This window comes from Lynx rufus, unplaced genomic scaffold (genome assembly GCF_022079265.1).
Source record: "Lynx rufus isolate CCGP_SWC_20201006 ecotype Redwood Valley unplaced genomic scaffold, mLynRuf1.p SCAF_7, whole genome shotgun sequence".
NCBI classification, from domain to species: Eukaryota; Metazoa; Chordata; class Mammalia; order Carnivora; family Felidae; genus Lynx; species Lynx rufus.
The window spans coordinates 42,757,369-42,780,359 of NW_025814889.1; the positions used below are offsets into that span (position 1 = coordinate 42,757,369).

A 22,991-nucleotide genomic window follows, 5' to 3' on the forward strand; every position below is an offset into this window, starting at 1 on the left:
TCATGATCTCACAGGTTCACAGGTTTGAGCCCGGCGTCAGGCTCTGGGCTGACAGCTCGGAGCCTGGAGCCTGCTTCAGATTCTGTGTCCCCCTCTTTCTCTGCCCCTCCCCTGCTCGTGCTCTGTCTCTCTGTCGCTCAAAAATAAATAAATGTGAAAAAAAAATTAAAAAGAACTAATTAGGGAATTAAGTTAGGAAGCAAAATAGGAAAAAGCCGAGTGACGTTGACTAAAATTATCTTCTGGAAAGGTAACAAGAAGATTAGCGTGGCCCCTGCTCAAGGATGATATGCAAATTTGTAGAGTGTTCCATATTAAAAAAAAAAAAAGTACCAGTAGCTGATAAATTCCCTTTGGCATATCCCGTTGTGATCTAGCTTTCTAACTGCACCAGCACGAAAACAAAGTACTGAAACAAGAATTACCATGGACGGATTTACTTTCTGTAATTCCGTAAATTATAGGTTACAAGATGAGCCTGGGATATCTAGTGGTACCAGAAAGTAAGGAAAAAGGAAATACTCAAAGAACGATGGCCACATGTCGAAAGGAGAGAGTATGAAGGTTGAACTGGCTCTCACTGGCCACATGTGGGACAGTTTGAGTGTATTTCTCTATTTATAAACTATTTATAGCACCAATAAATGATGAAGCTATGGTCTCATAAATTAAATTTCCTCCCAAATCAATCAGCTTTCTAGAAGCTGATACATTGGACTAACTTAATGGCTTTGCGTATTGTTAGAAGTCAATTCACAGTCACATGATTATAAAGTTGATCGGTAATGTTATACCAAAACAAGTTCGTTATTTTAATATTACTTTTTTTATTGTGTTATTTTTTTTCCCCCAGAGTGAGAGTTAGGGCCAATAAAGTCTAGATCGTTTCTCACATCTATTTCCCACTCTCTTCTGCAATCAGAACATCATTAATCCTTCATTCCTATTTTCGTATTAAGATTCTTTTTTTTTTAAATTCTTTTTAACGTTTATTCATTTTTGAGAGATGGGGAGAGACAGAGCATGAGCAGGGGAGGGGCAGAGAGAGAGGGAGACATAGAATCCAAAGCAGGCTCCAGGCTCCAAGCTGTCAGCACAGAGCCCGATGAGAGGCTCGAACCCACGGACTGCGACATCATGGCCTGAGCTGAAGTCAGACGCTTAACTGACTGAGCCACCCAGGCGCCCCAAGATTCTTTTTTTTTTTTAAAGTTTACTTGTTTATTCTGAGAGAGAGAGAGAGCAGAGCTGGGGAGGGGCACAGAGAGGAGAGAAAGGATCCCAAGCAGGCTCCACACTGTTAGCGCAGAGCCTCATGTGGGGTTTGAACTCACAAACCTCGAGATCATGACCTGAGCCGAAATCAAGAGTCAGATGCTTCACTGACTGAGCCACCCCCATGCGCCCCTTTCGTTTCAAGATTCTTACATTTTGTATTTTTAAACACCAACTGAAGCTATCCTGAGTTATTTTAGGTTATTAATCATCTATCCAGTTATGAAGGCTTATGCTTTCAGTGCCTTTCAGAGATCAATGATTTTAAGCTAAGTCGAATGATTCCATCCAGGGAAACTATCCTTGGCAAAGAAATTATCCCCAAACTCACACGTTTAATTGTGTTGGTATCTCATTCTTTGAACTGCTGGCTCTTTTCTAGTTTGTTTAATTTTGCTTTTTTTCCTCTCTCTTATTGGACCAGACCTACCTTCAACAGGAATATAATTCCTGAATTGGCAGGGTACAGGAAAGAGAGTTCTATGTAGGTTGTGCCACAGTGTCACATCATCACGAGGACCAGCCAGTAACCCATCACCTTCGCCTGCAATTACAATTACCTGGTTATGAGCCGGTCATTCATCTCGCAGAAGAGCACAAGGGAAGACGCACGGGTCGTGCCCAGAAAACGGTCTGCAGCTTACGCTGCTGTTGGCCACCATCTGTGAGGAGCCTGTCCCCTTTGAAGTTTACATGTACTGGGACTCCCCAGCCAGAGAACATCTCAAACCTGTATTTGATTTTTAGTGGCAGAGTGGGGCTTTTTGCTTTAAAATGTTTTACATTTGGGGGGGCGCCTGGGTGGCTCAGTCGGTTGAGCGTCTGACTTGGCTCAGGTCATGATCTCACGGTTCGTGAGTTCGAGCCCCGTGTCGGGCTCTGTGCTGACAGCTCAGAACCAGAGGCTTGCTTCGGATTCTGTGGCTCCCTCTCCTGTTCGCACTCCGTCTCTCTCCCTCTCTCTCAAAAAATAAATAAACAGTAAAAAAAGAAAAAAGTTTTGCACTTGGGGCACCTGGGTGGCTCATCGGTTAAGCATCTGACTTCAGCTGGGGTCGCGGTCCCAGTTTGTGGGTTTGGGCCCCACATCGGGCTCTCTGCTGTCAGCATGGAGCCCGCTTCTCAAAAATTATAAATAAATAAATAAATAAATAAATAAATAAACTTTTACATTTTCTTCTATTTAAATTAATATTCAATTTATTGTGGTTGTACGTTTTTAAAACTTAGTTTTTTTACAACTTGAATCTCAAGGGGCGCCTGGGTAGCTCAGTCAGGTAAGCATCTGACTCTTGATTTTTAGCTTGGGATTCTCTCTCTCTGCCCCTCCCCCGCCAAAATAAATAAATAAACTTAAAAAAACCCAGCTTGAATCTCAATGTACAAGTCATCTTATATTTATGTATTTGTTTATTTATTTTTAATCTTTTTAACGTTTATTTATTTTTTTCTTGTATTTTTTTTCTTTTTAAAATTTTTTTTTAACGTTTTTATTTATTTTTGAGACAGAGAGAGACAGAGCATGAGTGGGGGAGGGGCAGAGAGAGAGAGGGAGACACAGAATCTGAAACAGGCTCCAGGCTCCGAGCTGTCAGCACAGAGCCCGATGTGGGGCTCGAACCCACGGACCGTGAGATCATGACCTGAGCCGAAGTCGGATGCTTAACCGACCAAGCCACCCAGGCGCCCCAACGTGTATTTATTTTTGAGAGACAGAGAGGGAGAGAGAGAAAGCATGAGCAAGTGGGGGAGGGGCAGAGAGAGAGGGAGACACAGAATCCGAACAGGCTCAAGGCTCTGAGCTGTCAGCACAGAACCCCATGCGGGGCTTGAACTCACTAACCGAGATCATGACCTGAGCTGAAAGCAGACGCTTAACTGACTGAGCCACCCAGGCGTCCCTTGTCATCATATATTTATAAACTTAATGCTTTTTATGATAAAATTTAAGACATTCACTTTCCCTTGTTCCTTGACTAATGTTTAATTAGCACTTATTTATTTGGCTTAATTAGCTTTCAAATGATATGCTTTAAAGATCCCCTCAACCTTTAACTCTATTTACAAGCTTAATTAATGAAAATTCCTTAAATAAAGAAAGTGTTATGGAACCAGGCTGGAATGCTGGCAGAAGAACCAAGGGGCACTTGGAGATCTTGGAAGGCAGGAGGTTTATTTTATACCAGTGGGCTCAGAGGAGGTCATTCTCCAGAGGTCTGAGTCCCGAGCACAAGCGAGGGGGACAATTTATAGTCTGTTACTTCTGCGTTCTGCATTAGTAGTAATTTGGTCCACACAGCAAGCAGGGCAGGAAGAACTCGGAAGAGGAGTCTCTAAGCTAGGAACCAAAGCTTATGTTAGTCCCTTCAGCCATTGTATGGTGCATAACTGTACTTATTTTCCCCAAAAAAAGGATCAGTATTTCTGACTTTCCCTTCAGCCGCAGGCTCCAATATGGCTCTGCTCGGCATTGTTACCGATCCTGTCTTTATCTACAATTTTTATATTTTGTTATCATTGTGTATTTTTTTTTTTAATTTTTTTTTAATGTGTATTTATTTTTGAGACAGAGAGACAGAGCATGAATGGGGGAGGGGCAGAGAGAGAGGGAGACACAGGCTCCAGGCTCTGAGCCATCAGCCCAGAGCCCGACGCGGGGCTCGAACTCACGGACCGCGAGATCGTGACCTGGCTGAAGTCCGACGCTTAGCCGACTGAGCCACCCAGGCGCCCCTATCATCGTGTATTTTTGCATTAATTTCGATCTTTAAAAATAACCCTTTATTTTTATTTTTTTTTAAAGATTCTATTTTTTTAAAGTAATCTCTACACCCAACATGGGACTCAAACTCACAACCCTTAGATCAAGAGTCGCATGCTCTAGGGGTGCCTGGGTGGCTCATCGGTCCAGCATCTGACTTCAGCTGGGGTCCTGATCCCAGTTTGTGGGTTTGGACCCCACAGCGGGCTCTCTGCTGTCAGCAGGGAGCCTGCTTCAGACCCTCTGTCCCTCTGTACCCCCCTCTCTCTGCCCCTCCCCTGCTTGCCCTCTATCTCTCTCTCAAAAAAAATAAACATCATATACATATATATAAAGAGTCACATACTCTACAGACTGAGCCAGCCAGGCACACCTAAAAATAACACTTTAAAACATTTATCTGGAATGCTGAGGTTTTAAGTGCCTTCTCCATATGTCTTGCCCTTTACTAGTCCCTGTCCTTCCTCTCCTACTAGGTACCAGTAACACCCATTCCCATATGTACCCCAAATGTCTCCAGACATTGCCAAATGACCGGGGATGGGGAGAGGAGGGGGGTGGTGGCGGGGGGTGGGAGGGACCTGCCCCTAGTTGAAAAGCACTCTCTAATGGTATTAGATATCACTTTCCTGGCTCACACTCTCCCCGAGTCTGTCTCTGGAATTCTGTTTCCCTCAACAGTCCCCTCTAAGCCTCCCTTTCGTTCAGATCATCCAGGTTCTTATCACTGGAAACTGCCTCTCTATTTGGTCCCAGGATTAGAAAAGGTGGATACGTTTCTCAGCTGCTGGAAGATGGCATCTGAAGAATGGACAAACCCTTTTAATTTCCAAGAAGAAGAATTCGTAGCAGAGCCTCCTAATCACAGAAACAGTTGCGATGAGATTGTGTGGTATCACGTACCCAATCTGGACAAGATAGTGTCTGCACAACCCATCTCCTGACTTCCAAACACATATTTTAGAGGTTGTCTCAGAGAATGAATTTGTGTAGCATAATCTTTTTTAACAATCAGATCTGGTTTCAGTTTCTCTACTTCCTAGCTATGTGACTTAAGGCAAATGTTCCGGTTTTCTTTTTTCTTTTTCTTTTTTTTTAAGCTTATTTATTTATTTATTTTGAGAGAGAGAGAAAGAGAGAGAGAGAGAACAAGCTAGGGAGGGGCAGAGAGAGAAGAGAGAGAATCCCCAACAGGCTCTGTGCTGTCATTGTGGAGCCCGATGCCTGGCTTGATCTTAGAAACTGAACCTTGAGATCGTGACCTGAGCCGAAAACAAGAGACAGATGCTTAACAGACTGAGCCACCCAGGCACCCCCAAACGTTCAGGTTTTCTAAGACTTAATCTTCAGGTGCACATCTGTATAATGGGGATGGTGATATTTACTGCACAAAGTATTGCATAGGAGAAGTGATCTAATTTTTTTTAATTTGCTTTTTAGAGAAGGGTCAGATCTTTTCAGCTTTAAAAAAAAATTTAATGTTTCTTTATTTTAAAAAATTTTTTTTTAACATTTATTTATTGTTGAGACAGAGAGAGAAAGCATGAACAGGGGAGGGTCAGAGAAAGAGGGAGACACAGAATCTGAAACGGGCTCCAGGCTCTGAGCCATCAGCACAGAACCCGATGCGGGGCTCGAACCCACGGACTGCAAGATCATGACCTGAGCTGAAGTCGGCCGCTTAACCGACTGAGCCACACAGGTGCCCCTAATGTTTATTTTTGAGAGAGACAGAGAGTGTGAGCAGGGGAGGGGCAAAGGGAGAGAGGGAGACACAGAATCTGAAGCAGGCTCCAGGCTCTGAGCCGTCAGCACAGAGCCCGACTCGGGGCTCCAACTAATGAGCCGTGAGATCATTGACCTGAGCCGAAGCTGGACACTTAACCGACTGAGCCACCCAGGCGCCCCAGAAGTGATCTAATTTTTAAAACTTTTCTGGACTCACCACTAGAATGTGTTCAACATCAAAGGACTCTTCCAAAAATAAAAAATAAAAAATAAGCTATGAATATTGTGGTTCCAGTCAGTACCAGAGAACGATGGCATCATCATAAAGTAATGCTTAACGTTTACCAATAGTGTGTGTGTGTTGAGTAAGGGTGTTCCTAAATTCGGATCACATACCACTATTCTGTTAATAATGAATGAAGAGACAGGATGGATTTTAAAAAGGGAAATGAGAACAAAGCAAAATAAAATCTGAATGTATCCTCTCGAACATATATCTTGAAATCTGACCAACTCAGACCCAGCTCTTTTGATCAGAGGTGGTTTTCTTCACTTTCAAGTCTCTCTTATTTAATTTTTAAAAAATCTTTATTTATTTTTGAGAGAGAGAGAGAGAGAGAGAGAGTGCAAGCGGGGGAGGAACAGAGAGAGAGGGAAACATAGAATCTGAAGCAGGCTCCAGGCTCTGAGCTGTCATCACAGAGCCGGATGTGGGGCTCGAACTCACGAACCGTGAGATCATGACTTGAGCTGAAGTGAGACGCTCAACCGACTGAATGCCCCGGGCGCCCCAAGTTCTCTCTTATTTAGAAACCTAAATAAACCCCCTTGCTTCTCCACAGTATGTGCAATGTACCCCAGCTTTTGTGTGCCTGGGAGCTGGACTTACCAGGATTGAAAATTCCTACCAGGTTTGACACATTAGAGTCAGGAACTCTGCCGCTTTCAATCATGAAAAGCCCCTTGCCTTCATCTCTTAAATCCTAAGAGAATAAAGTGCGTTTAGCGGTTTGCCACTGTTAAGTTGTACGTGTCTCACTGGCTCCATCTGCTGTCAGAAAGAGGAACATTACTTCATCCCTAAAAGTGGCGATTGGGAGCCCTGTGCCTCCTTCTGGGTCTGTTTTATCAGAATCTTCCCGGATTGAGGACTGAGTAACGTTTATGGCTCAGTGTTTGTTTATATTTTAAGTCTGCAACTGCTGTTATATTAATAGTACTCCAGGGGTCCCTGGGTGGCTCAGTCGGTTAAGTGGCCGACTTCGGCTCAGGTCATGATCTCACGGTTTGTGGGTTCAAGCCCTGCGTGGGGCTCTGTGCTAACAGTTCAGAGCCCGGAGCCTGCTTTGGATTCTGTCTCCCTCTCCCTCTGCCCCTCCCCTGCTTGTGCTCTGTCTCTCTCTCAGAAATAAACATTAAAAAAAAAATAGTTCTCCAACCTGTTTTTTCCTTCGTGACAAGGTTTTACTTCGAGCTGTCTAAAAATACATACAGAACTCTCCATATTTTTTCCTTCTTCAGATATTATTGGATGTTGTGATTTTGTAGGAAAACTTTCATTTTTATATACGTTTCAAGTGTATGAGGGTAAGGATTTACAGAATCTCTTAATTTTTTTCAGCTTTATTGAGCTTTAACTGTCATATAACATCATGTAAGTTTAAGGTGTACATGGGGATGATTGGCTGCATTGTATATATTGCAAAATGTTTATGACAATGAGGTTATGACGATGACATCTCTCACCTCACATAATTATCATTTCATCGTTGTTGTTGTCGCTATGGTGGGAACATTAAAATTCTACTCTTAGAGCAAGGATTTCAATACAGCAATACTGTATTTCAAGGATACAATACAGTATCGTTAACCACACTCGCCATGTTGTGCATTAGATCCCTGGAACTTACGACTCAAAGTTTCTACCCTTTGACCGACATCTCCCCATTTCTCTCCCCACCCCCAGCCCCTGGCAAACACCATTCTACTTGGTTGCCACACATGAGATCATGTAGTATGTGTCTTTCTCTGACTGATTTCATTTAGCATAATGCCCCCAAGGTCCGCTGATGCGAATCAGTGAGTCCACGGATGCTGAAAAATCACATTTATGTGTTTTTCCTTCCTCCTGTTACCTTCCTCCCATCCCAATCACAGGGAACTTGCAGGGTATTTACTTTTGTTGTGGTAACAACCGTGCGCCTTGTTTTTGTTTTTATAAAGATTTTCTGGGTTTTTTTTTTCCAAGTAATTTCTACACCCAGCGCGGGTCTCGAACCTACAACCCCGAGATCAAGAGGTGCACGCTCCATGGACTGAGCCAGCCAGGCGCCCCTGCCTTGTTTTTAATAAATACACTCTCACTGGGGAGCAAAAAAACCCTGTCCTACCAGCGGTAGCAAATCAACATGTAACAAATGCCTTCGACATAAACTTTGCCTTCCCCTCGAAGTAAATGCATTTCATGTAACCGCAGAAAAATTTAAAAACATATAAAAAGAATGAAGAAGAAAATAACAATAAATAAATAAAATAAAAATCCCACCGCAGGAAATGAGTTACTGTGGATGTTTTTTTTCCTCCAGCCCTTTAAAAATCCTCTCTCTTAGGGCTCCTGGGGGGTGCAGTCAATTGAGCGCCTGACTCTTGATCTCGGCTCAGGTCACGATCTCACGGTTTGTGGGTTCGAGCCCCGGCATCGGGCTCTGTGCTGATGGGGTGGGGCCTGCTTGGGATTCTGTTGCTCATCTCTGCCCCCCCCCCACTTTTTCTCTGTCTCTCTCTCTCTCTCTCTCAAAAATAAATAAATAAATAAATAAATACTTAAAAAGTTAAAAAAAAAATTCTCTCTCCTACCACGTGACCACAGGTGATGGGGAAGCAGAGCTACTTCCAGGAGAGGGAGTCTGACAAAGAACTGCCAAGGCCAAAGGACGCAAGCAGGTGTGCAGATGACCCAGTCCAGACTGGGGGTGGGAGGGACTGAAACCAACCATCCGAGAGTCTTTGAAGCTCTTGTAACTGGAATGAATCCACTGCACGTCCTTTAACGAGGCCCTCTTGGAGGACAGGTCTGGTGCCAGCAGCCACGGTAGTTCTGGCTCGAACAGAGGATATTAAAGTTGCTGTGGTTAAAGCTCATACCCGGATCTCGGCAGCAGATAGGCTGTTGCGGTGAGGCAGAGGGGAGCCACTGCCCGCCCAGCCCCTGCCTCTTGGTGCCCCCTCGGTGCTCTTAGTCGACTGTCCCTGGGGCTCAAAGCATTTACTGCAAAAAAAATAGAGTATTCAAAGCAGACCAGAGCCACCTGGACACCACAGCTAGAAATAGTGGCGTAGAACTGTAGTTCTCTTGTGTCGGCTTTCAGAACTGAGACCATGATTAAGAAGGATGGCGGGGGCCATTGGTAATGCGCTGCTAGGGGGGAAATTCTTGGACTGGCTTAAAAAAAAAAAAAAGGTTCTTATTAGAAAAGAACAGGAGGCACCTGGGCGGCTCCGTCGGTTAAGCGTCTGACTTCGGCTCAGGCCATGATCTCGCAGTTCGTGGGTTCCAGCCCTGCCTCGGGCTCTGTCCTGATGGCTCAGGGCCTGGAGCCTGCTTCGGATTCTGCGTCTCCCTCTCTCTGTCCCTCCCCCACTCATGCTCTGTCTCTCTCTGTCTCTCAATGATAAATAAACATTAAAAAAATTAAAAAGAACAAACATTTCCTCTTAATATATGTGAATGATGCTTGCATGGCCTCATGCATTTTGGGATCGTCATGGGTGCCGTAGAGAAATAGCTGATACTCCGTCAGGTGCATTTGACACATCTAGGTAGCAGCACCTGGAGGGCTTGCTAACCTACAGATCGCTGGGTTCCACTCCCCCCCCCCCCCCACCGAGTGTTAAGCCTGGGGTGAGGCCTGAGAATTTGCACGCCTGACCGGTTCCCAAGGAACTGATGCTGCTTGCTGGTCAAGCAGAAACTTCACCTTCAGAACCACTGAGCCGCACCATCCAGTCTTTTTTATTTTTTTTATTTTTTAATGTTTATTTATTTTTGAGAGAGATACAGAGTACGAGTGGGGAGAGGGCAGAGAGAGAGACACACAGAATCCGAAGCAGGCTCCAGGCTCTAGGCTGTCAGCACAGAGCCCAACGCGGGGCTCGAACTCACGAACCATGAGATCATGACCTGAGCCGAAGTCGGACACTCAACCGACTGAGCCACCCAGGTGCCCCGGCACCATCCAGTTCTAACCAAAAAGGATGCGTCCAGGGATGCCTGGGTGGCTCCAGGGTCAGTTAAGCTCCCGACTCCTGATTTCGGCTCGCGTCACGATCTCACGGTTCATGAGCTCAAGTCCCTCATCAGGCTTTGCCCTGACAGCCTGGAACCTGCTTGGAATTCTGTCTTCTTCTCTCTCTGCCCTCCTTCCTCCCCTCCCCCACCACCCCCCACCGCCAATAAATAAATAAATACCTTTTTTGTTGTTTTTGTTTTTTTTTTTAAAGGATATGTTCCAGAGTCAAGGAGAATTATGCGTTGTCCTCATGTATTGGTAGAGCCATGCATTTTGCATTCGGTCCAGTAACCCAGTGCCTCTCCCGTTACTAATGCGGGGAATTTTCTCAGGAAACTACATGAGGCAATTTCAACAGTGAATGAGTTCCCAAAAGACTTTTTCTCCTTTCCACATTCAGACCTTGGATTGAAGCTATTACCAAATTTTCCTTCTCCACTGGGAATAGCCCGGGGTCATCAAACCACCGGAGTTAGTCTCTCTTGAGAATAGTCTCAGCGAGTGCACCTGGCTGCTTTAGTCAGTAGAGCATGCGAGGTTATAGGTTCGAGCCCACGTTGGGCATAGAGATTACTTTAAAAAAAAAATGATCTCAGGGGATTCAGGTTGTAGTAATTCCTCAAACAGAAGCTCCCAGCATCTATAACACCGGGCACTTTTCACCAGCCGATGTGAAAACATGTCATCAGTGTTTCTGCTTTTTTTTTTTTTTTAATTTTTTTTTTTCAACGTTTATTTATTTTTGGGACAGAGAGAGACAGAGCATGAACGGGCGAGGGGCAGAGAGAGAGGGAGACACAGAATCGGAAACAGGCTCCAGGCTCTGAGCCGTCAGCCCAGAGCCTGACGCGGGGCTCGAACTCACGGACCGCGAGATCGTGACCTGGCTGAAGTCGGACGCTTAACCGACTGCGCCACCCAGGCGCCCCTCAGTGTTTCTGCTTTTAAGGGAAGCAGTGTTTCTGTTTCTTTAAAAAAAAAATTTTTTTTAACGTTTATTTATTTTTGAGACAGAGAGACAGAGCATGAACAGGGGAGGGTCAGAGAGAGGGAGACACAGAATCTGAAACAGGCTCCAGACTCTGAGCTGTCAGCACAGAGCCCGACACGGGGCTCGAACTCACGGACCACGAGATCATGACCTGAGCTGAAGTCGGATGCCCAACCAACTGAGCCACCCAGGCGCCCCTGGAGCCTGCTCCGGATTCTGTGTCTCCCCCTCTCTCTACCCCTCCCCTGCTCACTCTCTGTGTCTCCCTGTCTCTCAATAATAAATAAATGTTAAAAAAAAAGTTAAAAAAAAAGATTTTATTGTCTTCATAATGTAACAAAATATGAAGCTTTGAACTGGATCCTTGGCTTTTTCTCTTCTTATCTCTCCTCCCAGTTCAAAATGCTTGCACCTCTTAATAGCCAGCATTCTCTTAGATCTGCAGTTGGGCTCAACCCATTCAAACCTCAGCACAATCTTCTCTGCAGTTTTAGCCTTTTTCCAGAAAATCGGCTTAGTCTGCCCACCATAGCCCCTCTGCTTCCTCGCATAACGCCGCTTTCCCTGGGCACAAAGAGAATCTTTGCCTTCCTTGTACTGTGTCACTTTGTGGGGTTGGTGGTTGCCACACTTCTTGCCAAAAGTCGGCTGGGTTTTAGGAATGTCCACCACGGCTGCGAGAACACTGTTGGCATGGAAGGCTGAGGTTTTATTTTTAAGTAATCTCCACACCCAGTGTGGGCTTGAACTCTCAACCCTGAGATCAAGAGTCGCATGCTCCACTGTCTGAGGCAGCCAGGTGCCCCTAGATTTGTCTAATTCTAGCAACGTGCTATGGTTTTTTTCAGAACATTCAAACACAGGAAAAACCCCGTGTTCGCCGGAATGTGGGGATTTGGGGCACTTGTATTTTGCTTGTGTCATAAGTTCCTAGAACAATGCCTGGTACATGACAAGTGCTCTGTAAATCTCTATGAAATAAATAATTAAAACCTAAACTTTACAAACACTGACAATTCACATTAGCATAGTCCCCGCTCTCCGTGCATTCCATTCGATTGGTGTTGCTCCTGAAGTTACGGTTCTATTGCGTTCTAGGTGCAGATATGCTCCCTGTGGCTTCTTGTTAGGGGTATCACGTCGCTCTCCTAAGTAGAGCCTTCTGAAGGAATTTTTTTTTTTAATGTTTGTTTATTTTTGAGAGAGAGAGAGTCAGAGCATGAGCAGGAGAAGGGCAGAGAGGGAGGCAGACACAGAACCCAAACCAGGCTCCAGGCTCCGAGCCATCAGCACAGAGCCCAATGCGGGGCCCGAACTCACGAGCTGTGAGATCATGACCTGAGCCGAAGTCAGATGCCCAACCGGCTGAGCTTCCCAGGCGCCCCATAAGTAGAGCCTTCTCAACCAAGCATGACTCACTTACCCTAAACAGCCTATCCATTTACATAACTCCTATTGGGACGCGGGACGGAGTGTGGAGAAACAGGCTGGGAAAGATAGGTCTTAGCACACCGCATGCTATTAAGTCTATTCCCTTAGTATACTGTCTTTGCTACTAAAAGAAAGACAAAGGAAGGGAAACATACTTGCCGGAAGCCGAGCTATCCAACCAGCCTGATGGCAGGGCCCAGGGGGTGGACGGATCGGGACTGCAAGGTGGCCCACGGACAATGAAGCTTCTCGTACTCCCGCCTTTATGTAATTTGGCCTTAATAAAAGTACCTGGGGGATTGTCTGTTGGGGAATCGCCCTCGACAGGCCCCCCGGGGAAAAAGAACTGTTGGGGAAAGAAATAAGTTTCCGCAAGGAAATTGTGCGGCCCTGCATTTAGCCCTTGCCACCCCCTATAAAGACTCCTCTACCGAAAGGAAGGATAGCCTCATGCATTTCCCAGCCAAGAAGGGACAAATGGATTTAAAAGCCCCGCTCCGGCAACAAAGGAGTGTATCTATGGGTACAAGTTACTCCGACCCCTAGGCCCGCTTGGCCCCCAGGAGGCATTCCAGATGATGATCGAACCTAGTCAGTTAAGGTAAACAGAATGGTTCATTGGTTCCTAGGTGCATTGGTTCCTAGGTGCCTCTGAGAGGGCAAAAGGCGTGGGTTCCTAAGGCCCTCTGGGCCCCCTCCTGGCACCTTGGACCGAGGCGAACACTTTTGTTCCTTAAACCGCAAGTGGTTCAGGGAAACAACTAAGAGGTCATGTCCCTGTAACTGTTCCACCTGAGGTGTTGAGAGATAGATGACGTTTCATGAAAACAGCAAAGCAAATGCTTTATAGATTATAGATAAACGTAGATACATAATGAAAATAATGTAAGAAATTAATCAATCAGCAAGGGGCAGGAGGGAACGTTATGAGAAAATAACCATGTTATCCCTTAAAGGGTGATCACACATAGGAACATTTTTAGAATTAGGGAATGCCAGAAAACATAGAAGAATTTGCTAGCATAAGGAAATTGCTAGCAAATATAATGCCACGTTTGCCACAATAAAGCGGCCAGTCCAACACACTGCTGTTGTCCGCGTCCATTTTTATTTTTGTTTTATTTTATTTTCACTCTTTCACCGACGCTGTTCATCCTTCGGGAACCCCTGGACCTGCTGGGGCCGGACTCTGGCACATACTCAAAAACCTCTATGTCTCCCCACCAATCTGACACACTTACTAGATTGGTAGGGAGCAGATTAATTCTCCGGATCAATGTGTCTCTGGGGAAATTCAGCAAACGGGGTATCAGCATTTGGCAAGATTTTGCTTCGATTAGAAAACGTTCAGAGACACCTTTTCTCCATGTTGCTAATCAGTGTCGAAAAATGATGTGTTTGTTGCTTCTTTTTCTTTAATTTTTTTTTTAATTTTTTTTTTCAACGTTTATTTATTTTTGGGACAGAGAGAGACAGAGCATGAACGGGGGAGGGGCAGAGAGAGAGGGAGACACAGAATCGGAAACAGGCTCCAGGCTCTAAGCCATCAGCCCAGAGCCCGACGCGGGGCTCGAACCCACGGACCGCGAGATCGTGACCTGGCTGAAGTCGGACGCTTAACCGACTGCACCACCCAGGCGCCCCTAATTTTTTTTTTTTAAGAGAGAGAGAGTGTGTGTGTGTGCACCAGCAGGGGAGAGGGGCAGAGTGGGGGAGAGAGAGAATCTCAAGCAGGCTTTGCGCTGAGCAGAGCTGGGATCCTGTGACCCTGGGATCATGACCTGAGCGGAAATCGAGAGTCAGATGCTCAACGGACTGAACTACTCAGGCGCCCGTGTTTATTTACTGCTTCTAAGACTCTCGCTAAACCTTCTAGTTTTCTATTTCATATGTAGATGGATGTTATCCTTGAATATCGGCATAGGCGGACCCAGAAATGCTATGCCTCGTGAATCTCGGCATCCTGGAGCTGAACCCTCGAAGGGTGCCACCCCCAAATTCAGGATGGTCCAAGATCCTCCTGAAACTCCTTCCACCCTCAGTTCCTTATCACCTCATGTCTTCCAGACCATGGGACCCTCCCAGTCTCTCTTCCTTCCTCAACTGGTCTGGATCCCAGAATGCACATCTGAACCTTTTACTTGAAGCATTACTTATTCCGCATCTCAGTCTTTCCGTCCCACCTGCCTCACACTGTTCAGTTTAGAACTCACAGAGAAAGTCACATCACACTGAAGATGTATTTTACTATCAGTTCATGGCTTTCAACTTCATCTAGATTCTCAGACCTTCTAGTCCCACACTGTCCACTAGGATAGCCATTAGCCACATATCACTACTGGGTACTTGAAAGATGCTCACTTAGGGGCACCTTTGGGTGGCTCAGTCGGTTGAGTGTCTGACTTCGGCCCAGGTCATGATCCTGCACTTCGTGGGTTTGAGTCCTGCATCAGGCTCTGTGCTGACAGCTCAGAGCCTGGAGCCTGCTTCAGATTCTGTGAATCTCTCTCTATGCCCCTCCCTCACTCTGTCTCTCTATCTCCCCCAAATTAATAAACATTTAAAACAATTATTTTTAAAAAATGGGAATGCAAGCTGGTGTTTCCCTTCTGGAAAACAGTATGCAGGTTCCTCAAAAAACTAAAAACAGAACTACCCTACGACCCAGCAATTGCACTACTAGGTATTTATCCAAGGGATACAGGTGTGCTGTTTCGAAAGGACACATGCACCCCAGTGTTTATCGCAGCACTATCAACAAAAGCCAAAGTATAGAGAAAGCCCAAATGTCCATTGATGGATGCATGGATAAAGAAGATGTGGTATATATATATATATATATATATATATATATATATATATATACAATGGAGTATTACTCGGCAATCAAAAAGAATGAAATCTTGCCATTCACAATAATGTGGATGGAACTAGAGGGTATTATGCTAAGCAAAATTAGTCAGAGAAAGACAGATATCATATGACCTCACCCATATGAGGATTTTAAGAGACAAAACAGATGAACATAAGGGAAAGGAAACAAAAATAATATAAAAACAGGGAGGAGGACAAGGCATAAGAGACTCATAAGTATGGAGAACAACCAGAGGGTTACTGGAAGGAGTGTGGGAGGGGGAATGGGCTAAATGGGTAAGGGGCACTAAGGAATCTACTCCTGAAATCACTGTTGCACTATATGCTAATTTGAATGTAAATTAAAAAATAAAATTAAAAAAAAGAATTCTAATATAAATTACATATAAATATCAATTAAAAAAAGAGAAATATGCTCCCTCAAATTAAGATATACTAGGGGTACCCGGGTCAGTTGGTTAAGCATCCAACTTTGGCTCAGGTCACGATCTCGCGGTTCATGAGTTGGAGCCCTGCATCCGGCTCTGAGCTGACAGCTCGGAGCCTGGAGCCTGCTTTGGATTCTGTGTCTCCCTCTCTCTCTGCCCCTCCCCCGCTCATGCTCTGTCTCTCTCTCTCTCTCTCTCAAAAAACAAACATAAAAAATTTTTAAAAACAAAAACAAACAAATCAAGACATACTACAAGGACTTCTGATCAAGATGGAGTAACAGGGACCGGATTCATTCTCCAACCTGAAACAATCAAGGACTCCACACAAGGACTCGCTGTGCGAACTTGGGCAAGCAACTTATCTCCCATCCTCGTATGTGTGATGGGAATAGTACGAGTTTTTACCGCAAAGGGCTGTGGCGATGACTAATGTGACAATGTGCGTATAGCACCTAGCATAGGGCTTGGTACCCAGTAACACTGTATAACTATTAATTAGCAAGGATTATTACTGTGATTACCCAACACTTCTAATGTCAGTCACAGAATTGCTGTCTCCCTCACTCTCAGCAGATGACCTTTCTTCCACCTCACTGAGAAACGGGCCGTTGTGTGATTCCACGTAATGTATTTTCCTCTTGTTAATAAAGTCCTCTCTGGGGCGCCTGGGTGGGTCAGTCGGTTAAGCATCCGACTTCGGCTCAGGTCATGATCTCGCGGTCCGTGAGTTCGAGCCCCGCGTCGGGCTCTGTGCTGATGGCTCAGAGCCTGGAGCCTGTTTCAGATTTTGTGTCTCCCTCTCTCTCTGATCCTCCCCCGTTCATGCTGTCTCTCCCTGTCTCAAAAATTAATAAACGTTAAAAAAAATTTAAAAAAACAACAACAAAGAAAGAAAGTCCTCTCTGCTCCCGTGTATCCCAACTCCTGCTCTCAAATCTCAAGGCTGAGACCCTCTACCTTTTCTTCTCCTCCTTTGGGGCCAAGCAGTCACCACAGCTCTGATGTTCCTCTTCCCCATGGTCCAAAGACGTGAAGTCCTGGGTTGCCTGCGTGGCTCAGTTGGTTGAGCAATCGACTCTTGATTTTGGCTCAGGTCATGATCCCAGGACGGTGGGATTGAGCCCTGCTTTGGGCTCCACACTGATAGGGGAGCCTTCTTGAGATCCCCTCTCTGCCCCTCTCCCCTGCTCATGCCCTCTCTCTCTAAAGTAAAAACAAATAAATAAAGCAAAATAACAAAGACTTGTGAATTCCTTCTTCCTTTCCTTTTTCTTTTTTTTAATTTTGTTTAATGTTGATTCATTTTTGAGAGACAGAGAGAGACAGAGCACAAGTCAGGGAGGGCTAAAAAGAGAGGGAGACACAGAATCTGAAGCAGGCTCTAGGCTCTGCACTGACAGGCTGATAACAGCGCGCCTGATGCGGAAATCGAACCCGCGAACCGTGAGATCGTGAGCTGAGCTGAAGTCGGACGCTTCACCAACGGAGGCCACCCAGGCAGCGCGAGTTCCTTTTTTCTAGTAACGTGCTCCAGTTCCTTCTCTTAGAACACCACCGGCAACCGAAATCCAAAACTTGACAAATACCTTGCATCCTCCTATCATCCATAATACTCAAAAGTAGTGTTAATTTTGTTGCCTCAGTTTTCCTACAACTCCATAGAAACTGCTTCACTTCACATCACCGATGGTTATCTTCACATCATGAAGTCCCACAAGTACTTTTTAGCCCTTATCGTAAAGGCTCAGTCTGTCGACTGTGATGGGAGGCTACTGACCAGGAATCATCGGAGTTCAATGCCAAGGAGTCCACATCCTCAGCCCATTGTGGTGGGGTATAGGTGAGGTATTAATGGAGGCATAATTTCCCTTTCGAACCCCCGATAGTGCGGTCAGGGCAAAATCAGAGAATTCAAATGTTTGGATTCCTGTCTTCTTTGGTTACTGCACAGCCCTAGTATAAGAGGGAAGAGATTTGAAAGAAGTACAGAAGCAGAACAAGCTTAATCCTGGTTCCTTTCCCACAAACAGATGACACTGAGATGTGGAGGAAGGACTTGGGGTAGGAAGATAGAGATTTCTACATGCGTTTGAGGTACTTTATAGCCTGTCCCCTGTCTGAGGTCGGTTCCAACTGTGGCAGTATAAAGGAATGTTCTTTTTTGGAGATCTGAGACTAGAGAGGAACCATGCCTGTTTTTTAATTTTTTTAAAAAATTTGTTTTAATGTTTATTTATTCTTGAGAGAGAGAGAGAGACAGAGCACGAACAGGGGAGGGGCAGAGAGAGAGAGAGGGAGACCCAGAATCCGAAGAAGGCTCCAGGCTCTGAGCTGTCAGCACAGAGCCCGATGCGGGGCTCAAACCCATGGACTGTGAGATCATGACCTGAGCTAAAGTCGGATGCTTAACCGACTGTGCCACCCAGGCACCTCAAAAACCATGCCTGTTTTTAAAGAGACTTCCCAGGATATGGCAAGGCCCATAGAGAATTCCTTCATGGAACCATTGCCATTGCTGGTAATTTGAACCGAGCCTTAGAAGTCTCTAGATATAAGACTGGACACACCTCTCTAGGCTTGTCTCTGGCCTAGAGTGGCCAGAATGACATTTATTTTTTTTTTTTAATTTTTTTTTTCGACGTTTATTTATTTTTGGGACAGAGAGAGACAGAGCATGAACGGGGGAGGGGCAGAGAGAGAGGGAGACACAGAATCGGAAACAGGCTCCAGGCTCTGAGCCGTCAGCCCAGAGCCTGACGCGGGGCTCGAACTCACGGACCGTGAGATTGTGACCTGGCTGAAGTCGGACGCTTAACCGACTGTGCCACCCAGGCACCCTGAGAATGACATTTAAAAGCTCTGGTGATTCGGGGCACCTGGGTGGCTCAGTTGGTTGAGCATCTGGCTTTGGCCAGATGTTGTATGTTGTATGTCCTAGTTTGTTTAAACTTCAGGGGTAGTTAGCTGTCTTAATTCAGTATCCATACTTTAGTGACAATCCAGTTTGTGCAAGAAAAGCCACATTCTAGAGACACCTATGAAAAAATGCTTCTGATATCCTTATCTTGATTAGAACCCAAGACTTGGTGAATTTGCAGAGTGACTATGACAAGTTGTGTTTTTATTGGTGACATTAGAGACTTATTAGAAATGCACCCAGTTGAAAATAAAGGTATTTAAGATACGTGCATTGGTAAAAATATTTTAGAGACTTCTCCTTTCTTGCATGAAGAGGGAATAAGAATTCTGCAAGAAGGGCGTCTGGGTGGCTCAGTTGGTTAAGTGTCTGACTTCGGCTCATGTCATGATCTCGCGGTCCATGGGTTCGAGCCCCGCATCGGGCTCTGTGCGGACAGCTCAGAGCCTGGAGCCTACTTCGGATTCTGGGTCTCCCTCTCTCTCTCTCTGCCCCTCCACCGTAAGCACTCATGCTCTCTCTCTCTCTCTCTTTCTCTCTCTGAAAAATGAAGAAATAAACTTAAAAAAAAAAAAAAAAGGAAGAATTCTGTAAGGCCTGAGGCCTTTGTGGCTTGAATACTAACTTTCCCTGTTTGACAGAATTTGTAGTTGCCTCTGGAATGTTGTCACATCTGCCTGGCATGAACCTTTCATGAGAGGTATTAGTTCAGGGACCTAAAAAGACAGAAAGCTGAAACACCACTGGGTCTATAGAACAGTTTGTACGAAATGTTTTGTGTATCCTTATTAATGAATAAATGCCGAATGTCTGAGTATACCTCGGCATTTGGTCTGAAGCAGACTTTCCTTATAACCTGGTAGTGAGAACATGGTGAGCTAACCGGCAAACTTTCCCATGGCTTCTTTTATTTATCTGTTTCATCATTATTTTCTCCCGGAATCTGGGGTACACACTTATGGATTAATCATAAACCTTGGTTTGTGACAATTCGAGCCATGCCCTTGTTAGTCTACAAATGGCCTGCCTTTATTTATTTATAATCAGCTCTGTCATTAGTTTTAATAATTCAAGGGGCACTCATGAAACCAGCATTCAAAACAAATGCCGGGACCTTGACAGTAATCTACATTTCTCCCAGATTTCTTAAAAAAATTTTTTTAATGTTTGCTTATTTTTGACAGAGAGAGACAGAGCATGAGCAGGGGAGGGGCAGAGAGAGAGGGGGACACAGAATCCGAAGCAGGCTCTGGGCTCTGAGCTGTCAGCACAGAGCCCAACGCGGGGCTCGAACTCATGGACCGAGAGATCATGACCTGAGCCGAAGTGAGACGCCCAACCAACTGAGCCACCTAGGCGCCCCTCTCTCAGGTTTCTTTCTTTCTTTCTTTTTTTTTTTTTTAACATTTATTTATTTTTGAGACAGAGAGAGACAGAGCATGAGCAGGGGAGGGGCAGAGAGAGAGGGAGACACAGAATCTGAAGCAGGCTCCAGGCTCCGAGCTATCAGCACAGAGCCTGATGCGGGGCTCGAACTCACGGACCGTGAGATCATGACCTGAGCCAAAGTCGGACGCTTAACTGACCGAGCCACCCAGGCGCCCCTCTCTCAGGTTTCTTAATAGCAGCATTAGTAACATCTTGAGCCGGATAATTCTTTGTTGAGGGGCTGCCCTGTGCATTACAGAACATTTACCAGCATTCTTGACCTCTACCCAATAGATGCTGGTTGTACCCCCTGCTTTCAGTCATGACAAGCAAAAATGTCTCCAGACATTACTACGTTGGGGGACAAAATTGTCCCAGGTTGAAAACCAAGATTTATTCCTATCGTCTCCTCCCCCTGTGTTATTGCTCTACTGTCACTGCAACAAATCACCACAAACTTAGTGGCTTGAAAACACCATGAATTTATTATCTTGCAGTACATTCTATAGGTCAAAATAGCCATTCTATAGCCAGCTCTTGCTGGCTAAAATCAAAGTACTGGCAGGGCTGGGTTTCCCTTCTAAAAGCTCTAAGGAAGAATCCCTTTCCTTGTCTTCTCCAACTGGTAGCAGCTACTGGCATTCCTTGGCTCCTGGCCCCCTTCCTTTGTCTTCAAAGCAAGCAACCACAGTGGGTTGGGTCCTTCTCACATCTCCTTCTAGCAAACTCTTTTCCGCTTCCCTCTTCCATGTTTAAAAACCCTTCTGATTCTATTGGGCCACCCAGATAATCCAGGATTATTTTAAAACAGCTGATTAGTGGGGCACCTGGTTGTCTCAGTCGGTTAAGCGTCTGCCTTCAGCTCAGGTCATGATCTCACGTTCGTGAGTTCCAGCCCCACATCAGCTTCTCTGCTGACATCTCAGGGCCCGTCTCAGGTCCTCTGTTCCCCCCCCCCCCCCCGGCTCGCTGCCCCTGCCCCATTTACACTCTCTCTCTTAAAAATAAGTAAATAAACTTGAAAAAAGAATGGTTTTGATAGGGGCGACTGGGTGGCTCAGTGGGTTAAGCATCTGACTCTTGATTTCGGCTCAGGTCATGATCTCACAGTTTGTGAGATTGAGCCCCACGTTGAGCTTTGTGCTGACAGTGCAGAGCCTGCTTGGGATTCTCTCTGAGACTTCTAGGTTAGTTAGACTTCTGTAGACCTTGAATTATGAACATTTCCATCATCCTAGCCTTATTGCTGATAAGGAAAGGTTGATGAGACTGTGACAGTGTATTGGCCTGAACACCAACCTAAGGAGAGAAAGATCATTCTTCCCAATTACGTTCAAGGAGTAATGGAGTATTCTTTCCAGTAGGGGACATATGGCCCAGTTCTCACCCCTGGATTTCTATCCCTTTGCCCCATCGTGTAGTCCCGCTGGAGGACCCCATCCTCTAGTGCAGAATAGTCTTGGAAGGACACCTTTTAACGAGCTCTTCAGACATTTTGGATTATTGCCAAGACGGCGACTCAGCAGGACCCCTTCTGGCCCTACCCTTTTTTTTTTTTCTCTAGGCCAGTCAAAATGTGCTCTACCATCAATCAGCAGCATCGATATAACGTGGGAGCAGACCCAAAGTCAGACCTATTGAATCATAACCTGTACCTTAGCAAGATCCTCAGGGGATTTGTGTGCACATTAAAATCTGAGAAACACTGCTGTCAGGCATTTAAGGCAGACATTTGGCTTACCTAAAGCTTGCTGTGGAGGCTTTCAACTTGGAGCCCGGAGGAACTCATAAATCAGTTAGATTGGAACTCTGCTATGGCGCCAGGGTCGCCCCCTCTGGGTTAAGGTTGAACAGGAAAACCCATTCCTTGAAAAAAATCTCGATTTTCCCAAATTGTCACATCGGGCTCAGGTTTTAGAGAAGTCAGACTCAGAAGTCTTTTTCTTTGTTAATGTTTATTTTTTCAGAGAGAGCAAGCGCGCGGGGGAGAGAGAGGAGACAGAGGATCCAAAGTGGGCTCTTCACTGAGAGCAGAGAGCCCCTCTATGGCTCGAACTCACCGAACTCACCAACCGTGAGATCCGAACCTGGGCGGAAGGCAGATGTTTAACCAGCTGAGTCACCCAGGCGCCCCCTTTAAGTTTTTGAAATCATACTGTTTTCCCTAAATGAGTGAATAAATCAGGACATAAACATGCTAAGTCCTATTCCTCTGCTTTTTTATTTAGGAGATTTCTATTTCTTTGCTACCGTAAACTCAATAAATATGTAAAAACAAATCTGGATTATATATATAAGAGTACAACAGTGTATCAGTATCCATCAATGATCCCATCCCTTCCTCCCTCAACATAAATAAGCTTTCCCCACCCCTTATCATTCCTAAATTGAATCCTTAGTGATTATTCACTTTTCTATTTTTTTTAGTGATTATTCACTTTCTAATCACACTATTAAATGTGTAAAAACAGAGTATGGGAAGTGTCAGGCTTTATTTCCCCAGGGAACATGAAGTTGTAAAACATTCTGGACTTAAGGACACCGATGAATACAATCATTGTTGACATTTTGTGTTAGATAATTCTTTGTTTTAGGGAGCTCTGCATTGCAGCGGTTTTGGAGCATCTCCGACCTTTACCCACTAGGTGTCAGCAGCACTCCCTTAGTTGGAGTCATCCAATAAAATGCCTCCAAACACTCCAGCCCGTGCCAGATGGGGTGGGGGTGGGGGTGGGGGGTGGCGGGGGGGAGAAGGGAATGCCCCCAGTTGACAACTACTTACGGTGTTTATCATCCGTCTTGAGCTTTACTGCGTGCAGTTCTCAACGCCATACTGATTCTACCTTCTCAGTTGGAGAGATTTGGG

The 22,991-nt window shown here is 45.3% G+C and overlaps 1 pseudogene; it reads left to right on the forward strand.

Annotated features, from left to right (window-relative positions):
* The first annotated feature begins 218 nt into the window (after positions 1–218).
* Positions 219–319, forward strand: LOC124502785 (uncharacterized; annotated as a pseudogene).
* Positions 320–22,991: the final 22,672 nt, after the last annotated feature.